The 10,000-nt window shown below is 50.5% G+C and overlaps 1 protein-coding gene across 1 annotated transcript in view; it reads left to right on the forward strand.

Moving 5' to 3' along the window:
• Nucleotides 1-10,000, forward strand: part of adgra2 (adhesion G protein-coupled receptor A2) — a 61,772-nt gene that overhangs the window by 18,315 nt on the left and 33,457 nt on the right. The window lies entirely within an intron of this gene.

Here is a 10,000-nt window from a genome sequence, read left to right on the forward strand (position 1 = left end):
TGTCGGATTGCTGTTATGATAGTTTCTGCTGTTGGCCTTACGGAGGTCTTACTGACTCTCTCCAACCCCCATGCCCGACCCCCTTCACTCCCTGAGGGAGCGTGGGAGCTAGCATGGAGAGCTAATGAGCGCTAGCGAGCTTAGCTCAGCCAGGGACTCTTATTAAATTTAAAGCTCTCACTCTCAAGACGGGCCATCCTGGCTGCGGTCAGCCTGTTTGTGGAGGAGTTTGGCGGAGCCAGGGAGACTCGTGAGAGAGAAAGAGAGAGAGAGAGAGAGAGAGAGAGAGAGAGAAAGAGAGAGAGAGAGACAAACCGGTGTGCGACCCACTGGGTAGCCTGCTGGATGGTGGCCATGTTTGCCAGAGATGAGGCGGTGGAGAGTGTCCCCTGTCCAATGTACACCCAGACTGGTCAACATTAACTGACTGTATTGAAATGTCATTGCTAAGCTAAGTAAACATATTAAAGCGCCATTAAACATGCTGCCAAAGTCTTACCTCAGAGTGACTTATTCACTGGGATTTATACCGTCATGTGAATCATCTCAGCTATGAGTGAGAGAGACAGAGAGAGAGAGAGACCGGGAGAGAGATAGACAGAGTGAGGTAGAGAGGGAGACAGGTAAAAAACTACTTATCTAACAAAGTGTCATTAATCTTATATTAAGGTCCTAAAATCTAGTTGGTATTGTGTTTTTTGTATTTACCTTTTGACTTAATTTAATAAGAGTTTAACTTATTTTAAGATGTCTCATTATGAAAACAAGCAAATTTGGCCGCCAGTGCTTTAAGCTAATTTTTCTTGATAAGACTCCTTAAAATAAGTTGAACTCTTATTAAATTAAGTCAAAATAATCTTACAAGAGAGCGTTGGAGAAGTGTCCTCATGCTAAAAACAATACTGAATAGATTTTATGACCTTAATAGCCGATTAATACCTCGGACGTTCTTTGTTTGCCGTGAGGGAAGAGGAGGGAGCAGGGGTTCTAGAGTTTACTGCGGCCTGCGTTCTTCTGGGTACTCAAAGCCAAGTCTATACAAGGAGCAGCTGACGTGTCCGACTTTTTAGTGTTTGTGAGCAACAATTGTGAGCACTCCGCAAAAAAAAAAAATGAGATCCTATTAAGAGCTGTTCAAAACAGCACTGCTGTTTACAGTACGCCGCGCCACAGTCTGGTCTCTTGGCAGATGCACTGTGCATTCTCAGGAAAAGAAAAACTCCTCCAAACAAAAAGTCGAAAGTTGAAAACCTGGATGCGTCAGACGTGAGGCTCAGACTTAGGCTCTCTTGACTCTTTGTATCGCAGCAGAAGCTGCTGATGAACGTTAAAGAGCCTTCTCTTTGTGAGGTTCTAATGTCTCGGTTCTAATGAAAACAAACCAAAAGGAAGACGGAGGAGGGTTCTAGAGCAGACCAGATTGACTCAACTGGCTTCAGTGGGAAGATGACACATTGTGGACAACCTGTGCATCTGGCCTCCATTAGGAGCCCAAACACCGACAGCGGTGGCCTGCACACGACGTCTTGACGCGGCCGTAACCGAGGGAAACGCGTGGCAGGGTGAATCACAGGCTCCCTGCACGTTACCCACAGGCTTATTAAGACCAGATTTGGAGTGATTTTTCTGGAAAAAAGACAGGATATCCTTGGTTTTCAGGGGACGGGAGGGTTTTACGGCTGGGTGTTGGCCGTGAACGGGAAAAGACAGAGAGGAGAGGAGATGGAAGAGGAGGGTGAGCAGGCAGACAGTGACTAAGAGAAGAGAAGAGAAAGCGAGAGAAAGAGACAAAAAAGAACGAGAAAGAGAGAAAAGCAGAGGTGTTACTCAGGGCACCACACACACACACACACACACACACACACACAGCTGCGTTTGAACATGGCTGCTGCTCAGCTGTCTGCAGCAGTGTAACTCTAGATCACAGGCTCAGGATTTAAGGCCTCTGTAGAGGATGAGCAGACATGCACTGCAGCTGTGGCATCACTGACCCCTCAGACACATACACACACAATCTCTCTTTCTCTCCCTCTCCCTCTCTCTCTCTCTCTCTCTCTCTCTCTCTCTCTGTCTCTGTCTCTCATTTACTCACTCACACACAATCTCTCTTTTCTCTCTCTCTCTCAATCACTCACTCACACACAATCTCTCTCTCTCTCACTCACTCATTCACTCACTTTATCTCTCTCTCTCTGTCTCTCCCACTCACTCTCTCTCTCTTTCACTCCATCACCCACTCACTCACTCAAACACACACACACACGCACGCACGCACGCACACACACACACAACACGCACACACGCACACACGCACACACGTGTACATTTCCAAACACAGAAAAAGCCACAAGCACAGCACCGCACATCACTCATCCCTGAGTGTTGCAACACCTGTGGGAAATGGCGTGCCAAGCTACGAGCAGATCATATATACAACAACTCCCATAAAGCTACCATTAGCGCAGTCAAAAAAACACAACAACAACAACAGCAGCATCACACGAACATTAGCGTGTCAAGTCAGTGCCAGCCAGTGAATGACAGTGTGCCCGAGCCTCTGCCCTCACTTCTGCCCAGCCGCTGCTCCTGTGTGGGCCCAAGCCGCAGTGGCATCACAGGGGCTGGAGGAGGAGGTGGAGACCGTCGGGGGGTGGAGGGAGGGTGGGGGGGGGGGGGGGGGGGGGGTGGGAGGGGAGGAGGATCAGGCGCGAGCAGGGGCAGAGTGGATCCAGCCCTGGGGACGCGCTGACATGCCCTCATGTGTGTGTGTGTGTGCCGCCCTTCAAAGGGCCCTCTGCGGTTCCCGAGGAAGCAAATTGAGCAAACCAACAAAGTGACTGGCACGACCCAGGGAGGGGCGGCTGCGGTCTGCTACTGCCGGGAGTCGGGACACAGGCCTTTGTCTGCCAGCACACATCATGCCGCATTACCGTCCCCCCCCCCCCCTCTTCTCCTCCTTCCCGCGCGTCTACCCGCCTGTCGAGGTGGAATGGGAGAAGGGGGTGATGTGTGTGTGTGTGTGTGTGTGTGTGTGTGTGTGTATGTATGGGGTGGAGTGGTGGGTATCCCACTGCTGCCATCGCTGAGGCACACCAACACAGTGGGTTGCTGGGGCAACTTCCCCCAAAAGACACACACACACACACACGCTCACGCGGTCGCCACAGGAAACGAGAGTGACAGGTCGCCGCGCTCGTGGAAGGCCGACGGCAGCGCCAGGCTCTGTGGACGGAGACGGAGACGGACGCGGAGACAGAGACACGGAGACACGAGCAGGGGCGGGGGGGGGGGGGGGGGGGGGGGCGTCCAGTGTGGCGTCCAGTGTGGCGTGTGAGGTCGGGTCACTAGGGCTCGACGACACGACTCGGCCAGAGCGACGCTTTTCAGCAGGGAGCTTATCAGTGTTGCCAGGTCTGCCTTTTATAAGCCACTTTGGGCTCGTTCATTTGCAAAGTCGCTTGAAAATATTAGTACAGTAGTTGCGGGTTGCGGTTTTTTGGGCTTGTCGCTGGGTCGCTTGTTTTCAGAGACCCAGTTGCTTATTTTTCTCTCGAGACTTGAGCTCCCTCTCACACTGGAGCTTATGTGGAGCTCTGTGTGAGGGAGGGACACGTGCTTTTGAGACGATGTCCAAATTAAAAAAGGCTTTCCATCACAATCTAGTCCAGCTGGTGAAGACATTTGGCTTTATGTGCACGACACCTTTGAATCCGTCTGTCTCCAAATGGCTTCCAAATGGGCTTTTTTGGTGAGTGTGCCTTTTCAGTTAGTTGCGCTGAAAAACACACAGTGCTGACTGCGCTGAAGTCTCTACCGGGATCCTGCCTCTCCTATCGTCCCCCTGTTACCCCATCTGCCCTCGCTCATATCTCTCTCTCCATCTGATGGACTACATCCTCCCAGGCACCTGCATAGAGGAGCCCGCATCAAGTTCCCCCCACAGACACACACCCACTCACACACACACACACACACACACACCCACACCCACTCACACACACACCCACACACACACACCCACACACACACACTCACACACACACCCACTCACACACAGACACACAGACACACACACACACACACACACACACACCCTCTTTCTCCACCAGCATCTGTTTTGATCTTCCCTAAAATGCATTCAATTAGCTGAGTGTGTCTCCGTTGACTGCGGGCAGGCAGGCAGGCTGACGGACGGGAGCTCCTGCCACCGGTGGTCTGGGGGCTGGACGCGAGATGAGAGGAGAGGAGAGAGCAGATGAGAGCAGATGAGATGAGATGAGATAGGCTCAAGTGGATTAGGCACTGATCTCCGGCTGGCCAAACACACACAGCCCCGTGGATGGGCAGACGTGGACGCTAATGTGGGGCCTGACGCACTTCAGATGGCCTCTTGATCGAGCCAGAGCACTTTCCCCCTTTTCAAACTCCTCCCCACGCACACACACACACACACACACACACACACACACACACACACTCTCTCTCACAAACACACACACAAGCAGACACACACACTCTTTCACACATACATACACACACACACACACACACACACTCCTCGAGCAGCAGTCTTAGGCGGGCTCTTCCATCGGGAGCAGACTAATGCAATTAGGTATCTGTCATGGCCGCGGCCTGGCTGCGAATTATTAAAACAAGGCGTCCACTCATCGACTGGGAAATGAGCGTCTCGGCCTCTGATGTCGCGCCACCACTCCCCCATCTTGGCAGCTCTCTCTCTCCAGCCTTATTGATCGGGGAAAACCAGAGCCGCTGGCTCTCATCTCGCCAAGCGGCGGAAAGCCTTGATCGTCAACCACTCCATCTGCCTCTGTCTCTCTCACTTTTCTTATCGCTGTCTCTCTCACTGTTTTTTTTTTTTTTATCTTCCCCTCTCTTCCTTGCTGGACACCCTCACTCACTCCATCTTCCTGTCTTTCTTTGGTCCACCTGCTCGTGTGCACACAGTCGCCCCTCTGTTGGTTGGCTGTTCAGGAAGCGCTGGCCTCGTGCCCTTTGACCTCTTGCAGCCAGGGCCTGTATAAACAGCTAATTGGCTGGGTTTCCTGTTTGGCCTGATGGGAGCCTTGCCTATTTTGGAGCTGTTTATAGAAAGGCTTCTCAGCTCTGTCTCTCTCTCTGTTTCTCTCTCTCTCTCTCTCTCTCTCTCTCTCTCTCTCACACACACACACACACACACACTGTACACCCATTCTTTGTGTGTGCTGTTCTGTGATACATCTGAGGAAAAATATAACCAAGCAAGCCCCCCAGGTATATACTGTATGTATATGTATATTAATGTCTGCAGTCCAAAATAAGGCTGAGCACATGCTTTCAGGTGATAATACATACAGTAATATACACCGTCAACCTGAATAGTCCTGTGTTTTCCTCGTGTTTTCAGACAGTGGTTGTAAAATGGCTGATGTCTGGTCTCTTGAAGAGATGTTTGTTGTTGTGTTAATGTTCGGGAGGGGAGATGAAAATAGCAGCTTTTAGCTGTGCTCTGAGCTCCAGTGAGAGTGAGTGAAGGGGACCTATAGGAGTGCTACCATGAGGACACAGTGCTTAAGCGTAATGGAAGCCAGGCCAAGTGGCACAGAGCAGCATGCCGCTGTCTCGTCACCTAATGGAGAAACAGCAGGCGTACACAAGACCACAGCAACAAGCAGAACATTACGCTCACTCTCCCTTCTCTCTCCCCCCTCTCTCCTCACTCTCCCTTCTCTCTCTCTTCTCTCTCTCTCTCTCTCACTCTCCCTTCTCTCTTCTCTCTCTCTCTCTCTCTCTCTCTCTCTCTCTCTCTCTCTCTCTCTTTCTTTGTGCTTCTTCTTGCTCTCTTCTCGGTTTCCTTCCCAAACATTTACACTTCACATGAGGATGTGTTCATTTGGCTGGCGATTTGGTCCAAAGTTAGCCACAAGTGAGGTAGACGAGATTGCGACATCTGGCCAAGGGGGAAATACAACGGAAAACGTATGGAAACAAGAAACAAAACACACGGGAAGGCAAAGAGCCTCCTTCACATCTGCACGAATAGAACCAAACAACAAATATACAAAGCTGCTGCCACCACATGTGAGATAGTTTCCGCTTGGTGAATGCAGGAGAGCATAGGCTACACACACTCAGGTTTTGCTCTCAATGTTCAAAAAGGACTGCAGATCCACCCTTCAGACTCATGATGCGCCTCATAGTTGTGGGGAGTTGAAGGAAGTGTGTGTCACTGTGTGTGTGTGTGTGTGTGTGTGTGTGTGTGTGTGTGTGTGTATGTGTGTGTGTCTGTGTCTGTGTCTGTGTGTGTGAGAGAGGAGCACCAAAGGGCTTCAAGGCAAAGACGATCATGTGAAGAGTTGGAGGATGAAAGTGTTTGTGAGGACTGGGTGGAATTAGCCTGGTTACACCAAAAGAGAATTGCTCTGGGGACCCTTTGTCCACTTTCACTTTCCAAAGGGGTGTAACCAGCATAGAAATGAAACTTAAATTATTAAATTAATCTTTTTAGAAGTACAGCAAGCATCTTTATTGTTTAAAAAGAAAGGTTTTAAGTGCAGTTGATTCTTCAATTCCAATGAATATACACATCTGTTTTGTGTGGCACCATCAGCACAGTCATTGGTTATGTTCAACAGTGCCACCAACCGCACTCGTCTGTCTATCATCATATAAAGCCCGCCCCATGCTTATTAAGCGGTTGTGATTGGTGCCTGCATTTTCTGTGATGTTGGAAATTGCTTTGTGTTGGAGGATGGTCAGATGCACTCCCTGGTCTGGGGTGGAGTGAGGTCAACCATTTTTAAAGACAGGGAAACAAATGCATGAAACACTGACGCAAAGATGATGCAAGCAAAACACCATACCATCATCACTAGCTCTATGAGCTCCTATATAAACTGATAGAATGTGTACTGTATTCATACATTAATCCATAAAATGAATGCTTAAAAAATATGTATATATCGGTACTCATTTTAATAATTAAAAGTAGGCTTTGTGTGCAGTACACTATCCTCCCATCAGCAATGCTGGTGAATAATAGGCTTAGTGGATGCCAACTATCACTACCTAAAGTCTCTGGGTTGAATTATACGTGGCTTGTCCCACTGCCAGGGCAGACTTTCTCCTCTGAGCTCTCTGCGTTGAATTATGCAGTCAGTTCCGGATCTTCTCCCCTCTTTCATCTGCGGGTCTGTGTCGAGTTAGAGCGGCGGTAGTGTGCCCAGCTGAAGCGTGAGACCTCGGTTCTGACCGGCACAGGTTCAAATCCGGGCCGGAGTCACGCCGGGCCACCACCGGCACGCGAGCCCTTCTCACGTGAGTCGGAGATTGGACCAGAACCCGCCGCCGCAGGGACATTTCCAGAAGTTTCTCGGTCGGCGCTTTATCTCGGTAACAAGTCATGCATCAGGTTTGACGCACATTAGTAAGGGTGCATCCAGTTCTCCGACTTCCAGTGCTGTGACTGATTTAGCCTAAATGCACAACACAACGCATCAAATTGATACATATATGACACTTTCACCCTGTCACACAAACATCGCTTTTCTTATTTGATATATTAGTCGTGTACAGTATCGGATGGTTACATGGATGATACAGTATAATAAAGTTTTCAGATATTCTGACATAAAACCTTGTGTACACACACAATATATCAGCTGCCTTTTATTGCAGACTGAAGAAGACAGATGACCCAAATTTAAGACGCAGTCCCGGTAGGGTTGCCTCTGTGCTCTTTACGATCTTCCTTAATCACATAACAGGATCAAATTGTCATATATGCCTTGGGTAAGAAAGCTCATAAAAACAGATGGAGTGACTGTGCTGGAGTGTGTGGAGCGAGCCCAGATGATGGAGTGAATGTTGGGTTTCATCTCCTCAGCTCTCTCTCTCTCTCTCTGATTGAGTTTGACTCGTGAATGGAGACTCTGTGCGATCGTTCACACGTGTGCCACATCAGCCTCCTGGCTGTTGCCTTTCATGACGCCCGGCTCAGTCAAGAGTGTGTGTGTGTGTGTGTGTGTGTGTGTGTCCTGGCTGTTGGCGTTCATGACGCCAGGCTCGGTCAAGAGTGTGTGTGTGTGTGTGTGTGTGCGTGTGTGTGTGTGTGTGTGTGTGTCCTGGCTGTTGCCGTTCATGACGCCAGGCTCGGTCAAGAGTGTGAAATGCGACTGGGCGGACTTGGCAGACCCGAGTGCCGTTTGGTGTGTTTGATAGCGCAGAGTTTAGACGTGGCAAGACAGTTTGGGGGTGGTGTGGTGTGTGTGTATGTGTGAGTGGTGTGTGTGCGTATTTTCTCTGTGCGGGTTGATTGATTTGTCACATGATGGTTTGATTAAATCTGTTCATTAGGTGGGCTGGTGAGGGGGTTGTGTGTGTGTGTGTGGGGGGGGCGTTTGAGGAGCTGGGGTCTCATTGATGTGGTGGGTAGGAGGGGAACCAGTGGCTGCTGCATCTGTACAATTCTGGAGCCTGTTCACAGCTTGCTGCCTCCTTAGGAGAGCCATTGCTGACACACACTCACACACACACACACCCAGACACACACACACACCAACACGCCCACACACAAACGCACACATACGCACATGCACATATGCAGCCACGGCATTCCACTGTGTAGATTAGAAACACACTTCCTCTCGCAAAGCTGTATTTGCAGCCAATTAAGTGTGTGTGTGTGTGTGGGTGGGGGGGTGGTGAGGGGATGCAGGAGAGGTTTGGTGGTGGGGTGGGGGTGGGGGGGTGTGGGTGGGGTGTGTGGGGGTGTGTGGGTGGGGTGAGTTATGAGTCTCTGCCTCCCGCTGCGCTCCTTGTGCTGAACCCTACAGTACTGTGCTGCACTGCACTGCAGGCCCCTTGAGGAGGCTGAGCGAGACTCACAGCCTAATGCAGAGGTCAGAGCCTCAGAGCTTAGATGGAGCTAGCTCATGCAACGGACAGGATGTGTGTGTGTTTGCAAGAAGGACTCTGTGTGTGTGTGTGTGTGTGTGTGTGTGTGTGTGTGTGTGTGTGTGTGTTTGTGTCCTAAAATGTTTTGAATGTGACACTACATTATTGCGCTGGTCTGAAATGTCATGGTTGTAGACGTGCCTGTCTTAGAGGCTTCGTTAAGGACAGGAGTGGACAGAGGATTTCCCAGGTCCCTCTGCTAGAGTCCAGGCGCGGGTCCAGTGATTGCTGGCAGGATCGAAGAAAGCGTTGGTTCCCATGCATGAGACTGAGCTGCGAGCCTAAAGCAGGATTCCTTCCTCTACCCCCCCCCCCCCCCCCTTTTCCCCATCACCACCGGTTCCTCTGATAAGTCTGATAAGAGCCTCATCTCTGACCACACCACGGCCAATAGGGAGAGGGATAATTGTCATGGCGGCAGCAGGGATTTTGTTTGATGTGGACGCCGCTTCCTTTTGATGTAAAAATGTATCCAGGGTGATTATCAAGATTATGGTTTCCTCCACCAAACCCCACCTCCGAACACCACCACACCACCACCACCACCCCCACCCCCCCGGACCCTCCGTTCCCGTCCTCTCGCTCGCCTTCCTCCGTCTCCTCGCCCTGATCGCCACCCCCCCACCCCCATTACGTCCAGTAGATTAATTGGAACCAGCTTTGTCTAATGTCTCTCGGACTAGCGCAATCATGAGAGCGACTGCCGGGTGAATGAACTCGCAGTTGGCCACTCTCCTCGTCCTCCTCGTTTTTCACTCCCTCCCCGACCCTCGAGATGCTGGCGTTCCAGCTCTGAGATGCCAGAGAGAACACTAGTATCCCCCCCCATTCGTCTCTCTCTACTCTGCGTCTCTGCGTCCAGTCTTTAAGTGGCGTTGGGGAAGCGAGGGGTTAACACAGCTGGTGGTCATCTGGCTGTGTGTTATTGTTGTGTGTTTTTTTCGGTCTTTTCTGCAGTTACACTCCAGCTTCTCTAGGCACGCCAAGGGCAGGGGTCGGAACACAAGTAAAACATAGTGATCTGTGTGTGTATTTGTGTGTGTGTGTG

This window comes from Sardina pilchardus, chromosome 8 (assembly GCF_963854185.1).
Source record: "Sardina pilchardus chromosome 8, fSarPil1.1, whole genome shotgun sequence".
Taxonomy (NCBI): Eukaryota; Metazoa; Chordata; class Actinopteri; order Clupeiformes; family Clupeidae; genus Sardina; species Sardina pilchardus.